Genomic DNA, 16,481 nt, shown 5'->3' on the forward strand with positions numbered 1-16,481 from the left:
CCCGACCGCCACCAGGCGACAGCCACCATCCCCAAGCGCCACCCCCGACCGCCACAAGGCGACCGCCACCATCCCCAAGCGCCACCCCCCGACCGCCACCCCCCGACCGCCACAAGGCGACCGCCACCATCCCCAAGCGCCACCCCCCGACCGCCACCCCCCGACCGCCACAAGGCGACCGCCACAAGGCGACCGCCACCATCCCCAAGCGCCACCCCCCGACCGCCACCCCCCGACCGCCACAAGGCGACCGCCACAAGGCGACCGCCACAAGGCGACCGCCACCATCCCCAAGCGCCACCCCCCGACCGCCACCCCCCGACCGCCACAAGGCGACCGCCACAAGGCGACCGCCACAAGGCGACCGCCACAAGGCGACCGCCACCATCCCCAAGCGCCACCCCCCGACCGCCACCCCCCGACCGCCACAAGGCGACCGCCACAAGGCGACCGCCACCATCCCCAAGCGCCACCCCCCGACCGCCACCCCCCGACCGCCACAAGGCGACCGCCACCATCCCCAAGCGCCACCCCCCGACCGCCACCCCCCCGACCGCCACCAGCCGACTGCCACCAGCCGACCGCCACCAGCCGACCGCCACCAGCCGTTCGCGGTGTGCGCCTCCGGCGCCACCGGTCCCAAGCACCATCCCCAAGCACCATCCCCGACCGCCACCCCCCGACCGCCACCCCCCCGACCGCCACAAGGCGACCGCCACCAGCCGACCGCCACCAGCCGACCGCCACCAGCCGACCGCCACCAGCCGTTCGCGGTGTGCGCCTCCGGCGCCACCGGTCCCCAAGCACCATCCCCAAGCACCATCCCCGACCGCCACCCCCCGACCGCCACCCCCCGACCGCCACCCAGCGACCGCCACCCGCCGTTCGCGGTGTGTGCGCCGTTATCCGCCTCTCGGTGGTCCTTGCCGGGCGTGGGTCGGCGTCCGCTGTCGGTAGGTGACGGGACCATTATTGGCCCGCGGACCAGCCGGCGGGGCTCTCTTGAGAGTTTACCCGCCTTCGCTGGTTCCCTGGTCGGCCACGAGTAGCGAGAATTCGGCCTCTTCGCCCGGAGCGCGGAGCGACTTTTGCGAAAATGCACTAAGTGCCAAAGCCCATTCATTTACAACGGCGTGTCCGCCAGAGGGCGCATTTCCCGCCGCGGACCGGCCGGCGGGGCTCGTCGGAGAGCGTATCCGCCTCTCGGTGGTTCTTACCGGGCGTGGGACGGCGTCCGCTGTGGGTACGTTACGGGACCACGTTCGGCCCGCGGACCAGCCGGCGGGGCTCTCTTGAAAGCTTACCCGCCTTCGCTGGTTCCCCGGTCGGCCGCGAGTGGCGAGAATTCGGCCTCTTCACCTGGAGCGCGGAGCGACTTTTGCGAAAATTTTTCTAAGTGCCAAGGGCTCTCGCGCCGCGATGCGTCCGCCTCTGCTGGTTCCCTGGTCGGCCACGAGTGGCGAGAATTCGGCCTCTTCACCTGGAGCGCGGAGCGACTTTTGCCAATTTTTTTCTAAGTGCCAAGGGCTCTTGCGCCGCGATGCGTCCGCCTCTGCTGGTTCCCCGGTCGGCCGCGAGTGGCGAGAATTCGGCCTCTTCACCCGGAGCGACTTTTGCCAATTTTTTTCTAAGTGCCAAGGGCTCTCGCGCCGCGATGCGTCCGCCTCTGCTGGTTCCCCGGTCGGCCGCGAGTGGCGAGAATTCGGCCTCTTCACCTGGAGCACGGAGCAACTTTTGCCAAATTTTTTCTAAGTGCCAAGGGCTCTCGCGCCGCGATGCGTCCGCCTCTGCTGGTTCCCCGGTCGGCCGCGAGTGGCGAGAATTCGGCCTCTTCACCCGGAGCCCGGGCCGACTCCCGCCGATACGATCACATCATGATCCAATAGCGAGTGTCGTATAACTATAACATGATGTACAAAATAAATATATAAATATTAACATCCCCTATAAACATTAAATATATAAATATTAACATCACCTATAAACATTAAACATATAAATATTAACATCGCCTATAAACATGATGAATACAGTGTTTATAACCGAATGCTCATTTTGTATTATTTGGCTTTAAATGCGATCATATGTAGTATATATCATGTATTTATCCACGAACCGTTAAAGAGATGTCAAGTCAGGCTACCTTAAGAGAGTCATAGTTACTCCCGCCGTTTACCCGCCTCTGTGCGAGAGGCGGTGTAATTTCTCTCCGTGTCCGCTGGAGGGAGGTATTTCCCCGTTACGACCTCCGGGAAGATCACCGGGACGCGGAGAACGCTTAGCCGGGGCGCTGGAAGCCTCGTTCGGCTTATAAAGTGAGGAGGAAAGCACTCGGGGAACCGGCTGGGGGTGCTGGGGAAGTTCAGCGGGCCGCGTAAAACGCTTAGCCGGGGCTCTGGAAGCCTCGTTCGGCTTAAAGAGTGAGGAGGAATGCATCATGAGAACCGGCTGGAGGTGCTTTGGAAGCTCGGCGGGCCGCGTAAAACGCTTAGCCGGGGCTCTGGAAGCCTCCTCGGGGGTCAAGAGTTAGGAGGAAAGCCCCATGAGAACCGGCTGGAGGTGCTCCGGAAGCTCAGCGGGCCGCGTAAAACGCTTAGCCGGGGTGCTGGAAGTCTCCTCGGGCGTCAAGAGTGAGGAGGAAAGCACTCGGGGAACCGGCTGGGGGTGCTGGGGAAGTTCAGCGGGCCGCGTAAAACGCTTAGCCGGGGCTCTGGAAGCCTCGTTCGGCTTAAACAGTGAGGATGGGAGCACCCGGAGAACCGGCTGGAGGTGCTCTGGAAGTCCAGCGGGCCGCGTAAAACGCTTAGCCGGGGCTCTGGAAGCCTCGTTCGGCTTAAACAGTGAGGATGGGAGCACCCGGAGAACCGGCTGGAGGTGCTGTGGAAGTCCAGCGGGCCGCGTAAAACGCTTAGCCGGGGCCCTGGAAGCCTCGTTCGGCTTAAACAGTGAGGAGGAAAGCACTCGGGGAACCGGCTGGAGGTGCTGTGGAGGCTCGGCGGGCCGCGTAAAACGCTTAGCCGGGGCTCTGGAAGCCTCGTTCGGCTTAGAATGTGAGGAGGAATGCATCATGAGAACCGGCTGGAGGTGCTGTGGAAGCTCGGCGGGCCGCGTAAAACGCTTAGCCGGGGCGCTGGAAGCCTCGTTCGGCTTAGAAAGTGAGGAGGAATGCACCCGGGGAACCGGCTGGAGGTGCGGTGGAAGCTCAGCGGGCCGCGTAAAACGCTTAGCCGGGGCTCTGGAAGCCTCCTCGGGCGTCAAGAGTTAGGAGGAAAGCATCATGAGAACCGGCTGGAGGTGCGGTGGAAGCTCAGCGGGCCGCGTAAAACGCTTAGCCGAGGCTCTGGAAGCCTCCTCGGGCGTCAAGAGTTAGGAGGAAAGCCTCATGGGAACCGGCTGGAGGTGCGGTGGAAGCTCAGCGGGCCGCGTAAAACGCTTAGCCGGGGTGCTGGAAGTCTCCTCGGGGGTCAAGGGTTAGTAGAAAAAGCACCCCCGAGAACCGGCCGGGTCCTCCACGAACCGTGAAAAAGATGTCGAGTGCCGCTACCTTAAGAGAGTCATAGTTACTCCCGCCGTTTGGCCGAAGGTGTATTTACTCGCCGTGTCCGCTGGAGGGAGGTATTTCCCCGCTCCAACGTCAACGGCGGCTTCCGAACGTCTCCCCGAGCGCTCGGAAGTCCGCGCGGGGGGGAGAAGCGGGCCGTGCGAGGTTCCGGGTGGAGCTGGACCGTCACCGGGTCCGCTCGTCGTGCGCGCCGGCCGCTGGAAGTCGAATAAAGCTCCGCGATCTCATCCGCGGTGCTTGTAAACAGCCGATCCGCTGGGCTGGAGCTATTTTGGGCCACTTGGCGCGCGCACGGTCTCCCGGATGGTGCCGGGTGGAGTGCGTGAGCGCACCGGCCGCTGGAAGTCGCATAAAGCTCCGCGATCTCATCCGCGGAGCTTGTAAAGTGCAGATCCGGTCGGCTAGGAGCTATTTTGGGCCACTTGGCGCGTGCGCACGGCCTCCCGGAGGTGCCGGGTGGAGTGCGCGAGCGCACCGGCCGCTGGAAGTCGGATGAAGCTCCGCGATCTCATCCGCGGAGCTTGTAAAGTGCAGATCCGGTCGGCTAGGAGCTATTTTCGGCCACTTGCGCATGCGCACGGCCTCCCGGAGGTCCCGGGCGGCGTGCGTAAGCCCACCGGCCGCTGGAAGTCGAATAATGCTCCGCGATCTCATCCGCGGTGCTCACAAACAGCCGATCCGGTCGGCTAGGAGCTATTTTCGGCCACTTGCGCATGCGCACGGCCTCCCGGAGGTTCCGGGCGGCGTGCGTAAGCGCACGGGCCGCTGGAAGTCGAATAATGCTCCGCGATCTCATCCGCGGTGCTTACAACTAGCCGATCCGGTCGGCCTGGAGCTATTTTCGGCCACTTGGCCCGCGCGCACGGCCTCCCGGCTGTCCCGGTGGTCCCGGTCGCCTCCGCGGACGGTTAAAAAAAATCTCAAGTGAGCCTACCTTAAGAGAGTGATTGTTACTCCCGCATTTTGGCTACTCAAAGTGCCATCAGACGCGCAGCAACGCGAGTGTGCGCTAAGTGCGAGAGCTGGCGTATTTACCCGCCGTGTCCGCTAGAGGGAGGTAATTCCCCGTTACAAGCTCCGGGAAGATCAGCGGGACGCGGAGAACGCTTAGCCGGGGTGCTGGAAGCCTCGTTCGGCTTAGAAAGTGAGGCGGAAAGCACTCGGGGAACCGGCTGGAGGTGCTCTGGAAGTTCAGCGGGCCGCGCAAAACGCTTAGCCGGGGCTGTGGAAGCCTCCTTCGGCTTAGAAAATGAGGCGGAAAGCCTCATGAGAACCGGCTGGAGGTGCGGTGGGAGCTCAGCGGGCCGCGTAAAACGCTTAGCCGAGGCTCTGGAAGCCTCCTCGGGCGTCAAGAGTGAGGAGGAAAGCACCCGGAGAATGACATTTTGATATGATTTGACTATAAATGCGATCATATGTAGTATATATCATATATTTATCCACGAACCGTTCAAAAAAATCTCAAGTGAGCCTACCTTAAGAGAGTGACAGTTACTCCCGCCGTTTGGCCGCTCAGAGTGCCACCAGACGCGCAGCAACGCGAGTGTGCGCTAAGTGCGAGAGGTGGCGTATTTACCCGCCGTGTCCGCTGGAGGGAGGTAATTCCCCGTTACAAGCTCCGGGAAGATCAGCGGGACGCGGAGAACGCTTAGCCGGGGCTCTGGAAGCCTCGTTCGGCTTATAAAGTGAGGAGGAAAGCACCCGGGGAACCGGCTGGAGGTGCTCTGGAAGTTCAGCGGGCCGCGTAAAACGCTTAGCCGGGGCTCTGGAAGCCTCGTTCGGCTTAAACAGTGAGGAGGAAAGCAGCCGTGGAACCGGCTGGAAGTGCTGTGGAGGCTCGGCGGGCCGCGTAAAATGCTTAACCGGGGCTCTGGAAGCCTCGTTCGGCTTAAGAAGCGAGGAGGAATGCACCATGAAGACCGGCTGGAGGTCTTCTGGAAGCACAGCGGGCCGTGTAAGACGCTTAGCCGGGGTGCTGGAAGCCTGGCCCGGCTGGGAGAGTGAGGAGGAAAGCACCATGAGGACCGTCTGGAGGTCTTCTGGAAGCACAGCGGGCCGTGGAGAACGCTTAGCCGGGGTGCTGGAAGCCTGGGCCAGCTGGGAGAGTGAGGAGGAAAGCACCATGAGGACCGTCTGGAGGTCTTCTGGAAGCACAGCGGGCCGTGGAGAACGCTTAGCCGAGGTGCTGGAAGTCGAGTAAGGCTCTGCCATCTCGTCCAAGGTGCTTATAAAGTGCATGTCCGCTCGGCTGGAGGTATTTCCGGCCACCCGGCGCGTGTGCACGGTCTCTGGGTGGCTCCGGGCCGGCTAGAATTCCGGGCCGCGACTGCCAACTCGCGGGACCCTAAATGGCCCGCGGACCAGCCGGCGGGACCTCGGTGACCACCCATCCGCCTCGCGGTGGTCCCCGGCCGGCTAGAATTCCGGACCGCGATCGCTAACTCGCGGGACCCTAAATGGCCCGCGGACCAGCCGGCGGGACGTCGGTGACCACCCATCCGCCTCGCGGTGGTCCCCGGCCGGCTAGAATTCCGGACCGCGATCGGTAACTCGCGGGACCCTAAATGGCCCGCGGACCAGCCGGCGGGACCTCGGTGACCACCCATCCGCCTCGCGGTGGTCCCCGGCCGGCTAGAATTCCGGACCGCGATCGGTACCATCGCGGGACCCTAAATGGCCCGCGGACCAGCCGGCGGGACGTCGGTGACCACCCATCCGCCTCGCGGTGGTCCCCGGCCGGGTAGAATTCCGGACCGCGATCGGTACCTCGCGGGACCCTAAATGGCCCGCGGACCAGCCGGCGGGACCTCGGTGACCACCCATCCGCCTCGCGGTGGTCCCCGGCCGGCTAGAATTCCGGACCGCGATCGGTACCTCGCGGGACCCTAAATGGCCCGCGGACCAGCCGGCGGGACCTCGGTGAAGACCCATCCGCCTCGCGGTGGTCCCCGGCCGGCTAGAATTCCGGGCCGCGATCGGTACCGCGCGGGACCCTAAATGGCCCGCGGACCAGCCGGCGGGACCTCGGTGACCACCCATCCGCCTTCGCTGGTTCCCAAGTCGGCTAGAATTCCGGACCGCGATCGCTAACTCGCGGGACCCTAAATGGCCCGCGGACCAGCCGGCGGGACGTCGGTGACCACCCATCCGCCTCTCGGTGGTCCCCGGCCGGCTAGAATTCCGGACCGCGATCGGTAACTCGCGGGACCCTAAATGGCCCGCGGACCAGCCGGCGGGACCTCGGTGACCACCCATCCGCCTCGCGGTGGTCCCTGGCCGGCTAGAATTCCGGACCGCGATCGGTAACTCGCGGGACCCTAAATGGCCCGCGGACCAGCCGGCGGGACCTCGGTGACCACCCATCCGCCTTCGCTGGTTCCCAAGTCGGCTAGAATTCCGGACCGCGATCGCTAACTTGCGGGACCCTAAATGGCCCGCGGACCAGCCGGCGGGACCCACTTGACTTCCTATCCGCCTTCGCTGGTTCCCAAGTCGGCTAGAATTCCGGACCGCGATCGCTAACTCGCGGGACCCTAAATGGCCCGCGGACCATCCGGCGGGACCTCGGTGACCACCCATCCGCCTTCGCTGGTTCCCAAGTCGGCTAGAATTCCGGACCGCGATCGCTAACTCGCGGGACCCTAAATGGCCCGCGGACCAGCCGGCGGGACCTCGGTGACCACCCATCCGCCTCGCGGTGGTCCCTGGCCGGCTAGAATTCCGGACCGCGATCGGTAACTCGCGGGACCCTAAATGGCCCGCGGACCAGCCGGCGGGACCTCGGTGACCACCCATCCGCCTTCGCTGGTTCCCAAGTCGGCTAGAATTCCGGACCGCGATCGCTAACTTGCGGGACCCTAAATGGCCCGCGGACCAGCCGGCGGGACCCACTTGACTTCCTATCCGCCTTCGCTGGTTCCCAAGTCGGCTAGAATTCCGGACCGCGATCGCTAACTCGCGGGACCCTAAATGGCCCGCGGACCATCCGGCGGGACCTCGGTGACCACCCATCCGCCTTCGCTGGTTCCCAAGTCGGCTAGAATTCCGGACCGCGATCGCTAACTCGCGGGACCCTAAATGGCCCGCGGACCAGCCGGCGGGACCTCGGTGACCACCCATCCGCCTCGCGGTGGTCCCTGGCCGGCTAGAATTCCGGACCGCGATCGGTAACTCGCGGGACCCTAAATGGCCCGCGGACCAGCCGGCGGGACCTCGGTGACCACCCATCCGCCTTCGCTGGTTCCCAAGTCGGCTAGAATTCCGGACCGCGATCGCTAACTTGCGGGACCCTAAATGGCCCGCGGACCAGCCGGCGGGACCCACTTGACTTCCTATCCGCCTTCGCTGGTTCCCAAGTCGGCTAGAATTCCGGACCGCGATCGCTAACTCGCGGGACCCTAAATGGCCCGCGGACCAGCCGGCGGGACCTCGGTGACCACCCATCCGCCTTCGCTGGTTCCCAAGTCGGCTAGAATTCCGGACCGCGATCGCTAACTTGCGGGACCCTAAATGGCCCGCGGACCAGCCGGCGGGACCCACTTGACTTCCTATCCGCCTTCGCTGGTTCCCAAGTCGGCTAGAATTCCGGACCGCGATCGCTAACTCGCGGGACCCTAAATGGCCCGCGGACCATCCGGCGGGACCTCGGTGACCACCCATCCGCCTTCGCTGGTTCCCAAGTCGGCTAGAATTCCGGACCGCGATCGCTAACTCGCGGGACCCTAAATGGCCCGCGGACCAGCCGGCGGGACCTCGGTGACCACCCATCCGCCTCGCGGTGGTCCCTGGCCGGCTAGAATTCCGGACCGCGATCGGTAACTCGCGGGACCCTAAATGGCCCGCGGACCAGCCGGCGGGACCTCGGTGACCACCCATCCGCCTTCGCTGGTTCCCAAGTCGGCTAGAATTCCGGACCGCGATCGCTAACTTGCGGGACCCTAAATGGCCCGCGGACCAGCCGGCGGGACCCACTTGACTTCCTATCCGCCTTCGCTGGTTCCCAAGTCGGCTAGAATTCCGGACCGCGATCGCTAACTCGCGGGACCCTAAATGGCCCGCGGACCAGCCGGCGGGACCTCGGTGACCACCCATCCGCCTTCGCTGGTTCCCAAGTCGGCTAGAATTCCGGACCGCGATCGCTAACTCGCGGGACCGCAATTGGCCCGCGGACCAGCCGGCGGGACGCGCTTGACTTCCTATCCGCCTTCGCTGGTTCCCAAGTCGGCCACAAATTACGATTATTCGGCCTCTCGCTCTGGAAGTGCCATCGGCACTTGCTCGGAAAAGTGTCCGCCTCTTCTGGTTCCCTAGGTCGGCCGCCAAATGCGAAAAATCGGCCTCTACCCCGTTTGGGTACCAGGGGTAGGGTGCAGTACCAACTTTGGTCTTCAGGTGCGCCAGAGCGCGATGGTTGGTCCCACTAGTCAGCGTACTCATCGACGGTTTACTCCCCTTTCGCAAAATATAGTGGGCACGTATGTGCAGGACTGTTTATTTTTATTTTGAAAAATTTTCTAAGTGCCAGCGGACGCTGGCACACGACGTGTCCGAGCCACGATGGTGCCCAGGCCGGACAGCGACGGCGAAAAAGCCCATTCTGGAAGTTTCGAATATGCCAACGGCAAAAGCGGCGTGATGTGTCCGCCTCGGCTGGTTCTCCGGCCGGCCAGAAAAAGTGAAAATTCGGCCTCTCGCTCTGGAGGTCCGACGAACTTTGGCGAATATTTTCTAAGTGCCAACGGGTGTTACACCGTAATGTGTCCGACGCGGCTGGTTCCTCCGGTCGGCCAGAAAAAGTGAAAATTCGGCCTCTTCGCCTGGAAGTCCGGCCGACTTGGGCGAATATTTTCTAAGTGCCAACGGGTGTTGCGCCGAAATGTGTCCGACTCGGCTGGTTCCCCGAGTCGGCCCGAACGAGCGAAAATTCGGCCTCTTCGCCTGGAAGTCCGACGAACTTTGGCGAATATTTTCTAAGTGCCAACGGGTGTTCGGCCGTAATGTGTCCGACTCGGCTGGTTCCCCGAGTCGGCCCGAACGAGCGAAAATTCGGCCTCTTCGCCTGGAGGTCCAACGAACTTTGGCGAATATTTTCTAAGTGCCAACGGGTGTTACACCGTAATGTGTCCGACTCGGCTGGTTCCCCGAGTCGGTCAGAAAAAGTGAAAATTCAGGCTCTTCGCCTGGAAGTCCGGCCGACTTTGGCGAATATTTTCTAAGTGCCAACGGGTTTTCGGCCGTAATGTGTCCGACTCGGCTGGTTCCCCGAGTCGGCCCGAACGAGCGAAAATTCAGCCTCTTCGCCTGGAAGTCCGGCCGACTTTGGCGAATATTTTCTAAGTGCCAACGGGTGTTCGGCCGTAACGTGTCCGACTCGGCTGGTTCCCCGAGTCGGCCCGAACGAGTGAAAATTCGGCCTCTTGCTCTGGAAGTCCTGCCAATTTGAGCGAATATTTTCTAAGTGCCATCGGGTCTTGCCCGGAAAAGTGTCCGACTCGGCTGGTTCCCTAGTTCGGCCACATAATGTGAAAATTCGGCCTCTTGCTCTGGAAGTCCTGCCAACTTGAGCGAATATTTTCTAAGTGCCATCGGGTCTTGCCCGGAAAAGTGTCCGACTCGGCTGGTTCCCCGAGTCGGCCCGAACGAGCGAAAATTCGGCCTCTTGCTCTGGAAGTCCTGCCAACTTGAGCGAATATTTTCTAAGTGCCATCGGGTCTTGCCCGGAAAAGTGTCCGACTCGGCTGGTTCCCCGAGTCGGCCCGAACGAGCGAAAATTCGGCCTCTTGCTCTGGAAGTCCTGCCAACTTGAGCGAATATTTTCTAAGTGCCATCGGGTCTTGCCCGGAAAAGTGTCCGACTCGGCTGGTTCCCCGAGTCGGCCACGGAATGTGAAAATTCGGCCTCTTGCTCTGGAAGTCCTGCCAACTTGAGCGAATATTTTCTAAGTGCCATCGGGTCTTGCCCGGAAAAGTGTCCGACTCGGCTGGTTCCCCGAGTCGGCCCGAACGAGCGAAAATTCGGCCTCTTGCTCTGGAAGTCCTGCCAACTTGAGCGAATATTTTCTAAGTGCCATCGGGTCTTGCCCGGAAAAGTGTCCGACTCGGCTGGTTCCCTAGTTCGGCCACATAATGTGAAAATTCGGCCTCTTGCTCTGGAAGTCCTGCCAACTTGAGCGAATATTTTCTAAGTGCCATCGGGTCTTGCCCGGAAAAGTGTCCGACTCGTCTGGTTCCCCGAGTCGGCTCCGAACGAGCGAAAATTCGGCCTCTTGCTCTGGAAGTCCTGCCAACTTGAGCGAATATTTTCTAAGTGCCATCGGGTCTTGCCCGGAAAAGTGTCCGACTCGGCTGGTTCCCCGAGTCGGCCACGGAATGTGAAAATTCGGCCTCTTGCTCTGGAAGTCCTGCCAACTTGAGCGAATATTTTCTAAGTGCCATCGGGTCTTGCCCGGAAAAGTGTCCGACTCGGCTGGTTCCCCGAGTCGGCCCGAACGAGCGAAAATTCGGCCTCTTGCTCTGGAAGTCCTGCCAACTTGAGCGAATATTTTCTAAGTGCCATCGGGTCTTGCCCGGAAAAGTGTCCGACTCGGCTGGTTCCCTAGTTCGGCCACATAATGTGAAAATTCGGCCTCTTGCTCTGGAAGTCCTGCCAACTTGAGCGAATATTTTCTAAGTGCCATCGGGTCTTGCCCGGAAAAGTGTCCGACTCGTCTGGTTCCCCGAGTCGGCCCGAACGAGCGAAAATTCGGCCTCTTGCTCTGGAAGTCCTGCCAACTTGAGCGAATATTTTCTAAGTGCCATCGGGTCTTGCCCGGAAAAGTGTCCGACTCGGCTGGTTCCCCGAGTCGGCCACGGAATGTGAAAATTCGGCCTCTCGCTCTGGAAGTCCTGCCAACTTGAGCGAATATTTTCTAAGTGCCATCGGGTCTTGCCCGGAAAAGTGTCCGACTCGGCTGGTTCCCCGAGTCGGCCCGAACGAGCGAAAATTCGGCCTCTCGCTCTGGAAGTCCTGCCAACTTGAGCGAATATTTTCTAAGTGCCATCGGGTCTCTCCCGGAAAAGTGTCCGACTCGTCCGGTTCCCTAGTTCGGCCACATAATGTGAAAATTCGGCCTCTTGCTCTGGAAGTCCTGCCAACTTGAGCGAAAATTTTCTAAGTGCCATCGGGTCTCTCCCGGAAAAGTGTCCGACTCGTCCGGTTCCCTAGTTCGGCCACATAATGTGAAAATTCGGCCTCTTGCTCTGGAAGTCCTGCCAACTTGAGCGAATATTTTCCAAGTGCCATCGGGTCTCTCCCGGAAAAGTGTCCGCCTCGTCCGGTTCCCTAGTTCGGCCACGGAATGTGAAAATTCGGCCTCTCTGAGGTACCAGGGGTACGCATTTAGGTACCAGGGGTAGTCGCTGAGGTACCAGGGGTATGCATTTAGGTACCAGGGGAGACCACTACGGTCTGTTGGTCCCCCTAGTTAGTGTACTCATCGGTTTACTCCCCTTTCGCAAAATATAGTCGGCACGTATGTGCAGGACTGTTTATTTTTATTTTGAAAAATGTTCTAAGTGCCAACGGAAGCTGGCACACGAACTGTCCGAGCCACGATGGTGCCCAGGCCGGACAGCGACGGCGAAAAAGCCGATGTGTGTTTGATGGAAGTTTCGAATATTTTCAAAGTGCCAACGGCACTTGCGGGGTGATGTGTCCGCCTCGTCTGGTTCCCCAGGTCGGCCAGAAAAAGTGAAAATTCGGCCTCTTCTCCTGGAAGTCCGGCCAAGTTTGGCGAATATTTTCAAAGTGCCAACGGCACTTGCGGGGTGATGTGTCCGCCTCGTCTGGTTCCCCAGGTCGGCCAGAACAAGTGAAAATTCGGCCTCTTCTCCTGGAAGTCCGGCCAAGTTTGGCGAATATTTTCAAAGTGCCAACGGCACTTGCGGGGTGATGTGTCCGCCTCGTCTGGTTCCCCAGGTCGGCCAGAACAAGTGAAAATTCGGCCTCTTCTCCTGGAAGTCCGGCCAAGTTTGGCGAATATTTTCAAAGTGCCAACGGCACTTGCGGGGTGATGTGTCCGCCTCGTCTGGTTCCCCATAACGGCCAGAACAAGTGAAAATTCGGCCTCTTCTCCTGGAAGTCTGGCCAAGTTTGGCGAATATTTTCAAAGTGCCAACGGCACTTGCGGGGTGATGTGTCCGCCTCGTCTGGTTCCCCATAACGGCCAGAACAAGTGAAAATTCGGCCTCTTCTCCTGGAAGTCTGGCCAAGTTTGGCGAATATTTTCAAAGTGCCAACGGCACTTGCGGGGTGATGTGTCCGCCTCGTCTGGTTCCCCATAACGGCCAGAACAAGTGAAAATTCGGCCTCTTCTCCTGGAAGTCTGGCCAAGTTTGGCGAATATTTTCTAAGTGCCAACGACTCAACCAGCGTAAAGTGTCCGCCTCGGCTGGTTCCCCACAACGGCCAGAACAAGTGAAAATTCGGCCTCTTCTCCTGGAAGTCTGGCCAAGTTTGGCGAATATTTTCTAAGTGCCAACGACTCAACCAGCGTAAAGTGTCCGCCTCGGCTGGTTCCCCAGGTCGGCCACCAAAAGTGAAAATTCGGCCTCTTCTCCTGGAAGTCTGGCCAAGTTTGGCAAATATTTTCTAAGTGCCAACGACTCGACCAGCGTAAAGTGTCCGCCTCGGCTGGTTCCCCATAACGGCCACCAAAAGTGAAAATTCGGCCTCTTCTCCTGGAAGTCAAGCCAAGTTTGGCAAATATTTTCTAAGTGCCAACGACTCAACAGCCGTAAAGTGTCCGCCTCGGCTGGTTCCCCAGGTCGGCCACCAAAAGTGAAAATTCGGCCTCTTCTCCTGGAAGTCTGGCCAAGTTTGGCGAATATTTTCTAAGTGCCAACGACTCAACCAGCGTAAAGTGTCCGCCTCGGCTGGTTCCCCATAACGGCCACCAAAAGTGAAAATTCGGCCTCTTCTCCTGGAAGTCAAGCCAAGTTTGGCAAATATTTTCTAAGTGCCAACGGCTCTTGAGCCGAAAAGTGTCCGCCTCGGCTGGTTCCCCATAACGGCCATGAAAAGTGAAAATTCGGCCTCTTCTCCTGGAAGTCAAGCCAAGTTTGGCAAATATTTTCTAAGTGCCAACGACTCAACCAGCCTAAAGTGTCCGCCTCGGCTGGTTCCCCAGGTCGGCCACCAAAAGTGAAAATTCGGCCTCTTCTCCTGGAAGTCTGGCCAAGTTTGGCAAATATTTTCTAAGTGCCAACGACTCAACCAGCCTAAAGTGTCCGCCTCGGCTGGTTCCCCAGGTCGGCCACCAAAAGTGAAAATTCGGCCTCTTCTCCTGGAAGTCAAGCCAAGTTTGGCGAATATTTTCTAAGTGCCAACGACTCAACCAGCCTAAAGTGTCCGCCTCGGCTGGTTCCCCAGGTCGGGTACCACAAGTGAAAATTCGGCCTCTTCTCCTGGAAGTCAAGCCAAGTTTGGCGAATATTTTCTAAGTGCCATCGACTCGACCAGCGTAAAGTGTCCGCCTCGGCTGGTTCCCCATAACGGCCCACAAAAGTGAAAATTCGGCCTCTTCTCCTGGAAGTCAAGCCAAGTTTGGCAAATATTTTCTAAGTGCCAACGACTCAACCAGCGTAAAGTGTCCGCCTCGGCTGGTTCCCCATAACGGCCACCAAAAGTGAAAATTCGGCCTCTTCTCCTGGAAGTCTGGCCAAGTTTGGCAAATCTTTTCTAAGTGCCAACGACTCAACCAGCCTAAAGTGTCCGCCTCGGCTGGTTCCCCAGGTCGGCCACCAAAAGTGAAAATTCGGCCTCTTCTCCTGGAAGTCTGGCCAAGTTTGGCAAATATTTTCTAAGTGCCAACGACTCAACCAGCCTAAAGTGTCCGCCTCGGCTGGTTCCCCAGGTCGGCCACCAAAAGTGAAAATTCGGCCTCTTCTCCTGGAAGTCAAGCCAAGTTTGGCGAATATTTTCTAAGTGCCAACGACTCAACCAGCCTAAAGTGTCCGCCTCGGCTGGTTCCCCAGGTCGGCCACCAAAAGTGAAAATTCGGCCTCTTCTCCTGGAAGTCAAGCCAAGTTTGGCAAATATTTTCTAAGTGCCAACGACTCAACCAGCGTAAAGTGTCCGCCTCGGCTGGTTCCCCAGGTTGGCCACCAAAAGTGAAAATTCGGCCTCTTCTCCTGGAAGTCAAGCCAAGTTTGGCAAATATTTTCTAAGTGCCAACGGCTCTTGAGCCGAAAAGTGTCCGCCTCGGCTGGTTCCCCAGGTCGGCCACCAAAAGCGAAAATTCGGCCTCTTCTCCTGGAAGTCAAGCCAAGTTTGGCAAATATTTTCTAAGTGCCAACGGCTCTTGAGCCGAAAAGTGTCCGCCTCGGCTGGTTCCCCAGGTCGGCCACCAAAAGCGAAAATTCGGCCTCTTCTCCTGGAAGTCCTGCCAACTTGTGCGAATTTTTTCTAAGTGCCAACGACTCAACAGCCGTAAAGTGTCCGCCTCGGCTGGTTCCCCATAACGGCCACCAAAAGCGAAAATTCGGCCTCTTGCTCTGGAAGTCCTGCCAACTTGTGCGAATTTTTTCTAAGTGCCAACGACTCAACAGCCGTAAAGTGTCCGCCTCGGCTGGTTCCCCATAACGGCCACCAAAAGCGAAAATTCGGCCTCTGGCCCCGGAAGTCCTGCCAACTTGTGCGAATTTTTTCTAAGTGCCAACGGCTCTTGAGCCGAAAAGTGTCCGCCTCGGCTGGTTCCCGCGGTCGGCCGCCGAAAGCGAAAATTCGGCCTCTCCCTCTTTAGGTACCAGGGGTTGGGGTACCAGGGGTAGGGTGCAGTACCAACTTTGGTCTTCAGGTGCGCCAGAGTACGATGGTTGGTCCCCCTAGTCAGCGTACTCATCAACGATTTACCCCCCTTTCGCAAAATATAGTCAGAACGAGCATGGGGGGCGCATAATTTACCCCACAAAATGAAAGGGCCCGGTGCCGAGCGCTTGGTCATGGCCGCCAGCAGCGCCCCTTGCTCGGTGGGAACACAACACGCAGGGTTGCACAGCACCCTGGAAGGCACAAAGAGAGTGAAAAATTTTCTAAGTGTCACTCTTGACGAAAAATGTCTAAGTGCCTCTCTTGACGAAAAATTTCTAAGTGCCACGCTTGACGAAAAATGTCTAAGTGCCACAGCGCTCGAAAATTTCCTAAGTGCGAGCACGGCTGTGAAATATTCAAAGTACAAGGAACGCTGGCAGAATCTCTCGACGGCCGTCTGCTCCCGGCGGCCGCCGTGAAGTCTCCCCTCCCGGGGACGGCTGTCTGCTCCCGGCAGCCGTCCTTAACCCCCTCCCCACACGTTGGACGAACACCAGCCGAGGGCGAAAGGCTCGCGGTGTGGAAGGATCGTGGCCACGGCTAATCTAGCGATGCCCGCGTTGGACGGTCACACCGCACGACAGAGCGGGGCCTGCATCCGGCGCGAGGCGGCCTTCAGGCACGTGGCTCGAGACGACCTCACCCGCCCTAGCCCGGAGCGGAAAGACTTTGAAATTTTCAAAGTCCAAGGAACACTGGCAGAATGGGAGGACCGGCCGCCTCCTTAAACACAGGCCGGAGAGATGGAGCGGGATCAGCGGCCCGCGCGTTGAGCGAACACCGGCCGAGGGCGAAAGGCTCGCGGTGTGGAAGGATCGTGGCCACGGCTAATCTAGCGATGCCCGCGTTGGACGGTCACACCGCACGACAGAGCGGGGCCTGCATCCGGCGCGAGGCGGCCTTCAGGCACGTGGTTCGAGACGACCTCACCCGCCCTAGCCCGGAGCGGAAAGACTTTGAAATAGTCAAAGTCCAAGGAACACTGGCAGAATCTCTCGACGGCCGTCTGCTCCCGGCGGCCGCCGTGAAGTCTCCCCTCCCGGGGACGGCTGTCTGCTCCCGGCAGCCGTCC

Source organism: Syngnathus floridae, unplaced genomic scaffold, assembly GCF_059516105.1.
Source record: "Syngnathus floridae isolate MCC-2025c unplaced genomic scaffold, RoL_Sflo_1.0 HiC_scaffold_123, whole genome shotgun sequence".
Taxonomy (NCBI): Eukaryota; Metazoa; Chordata; class Actinopteri; order Syngnathiformes; family Syngnathidae; genus Syngnathus; species Syngnathus floridae.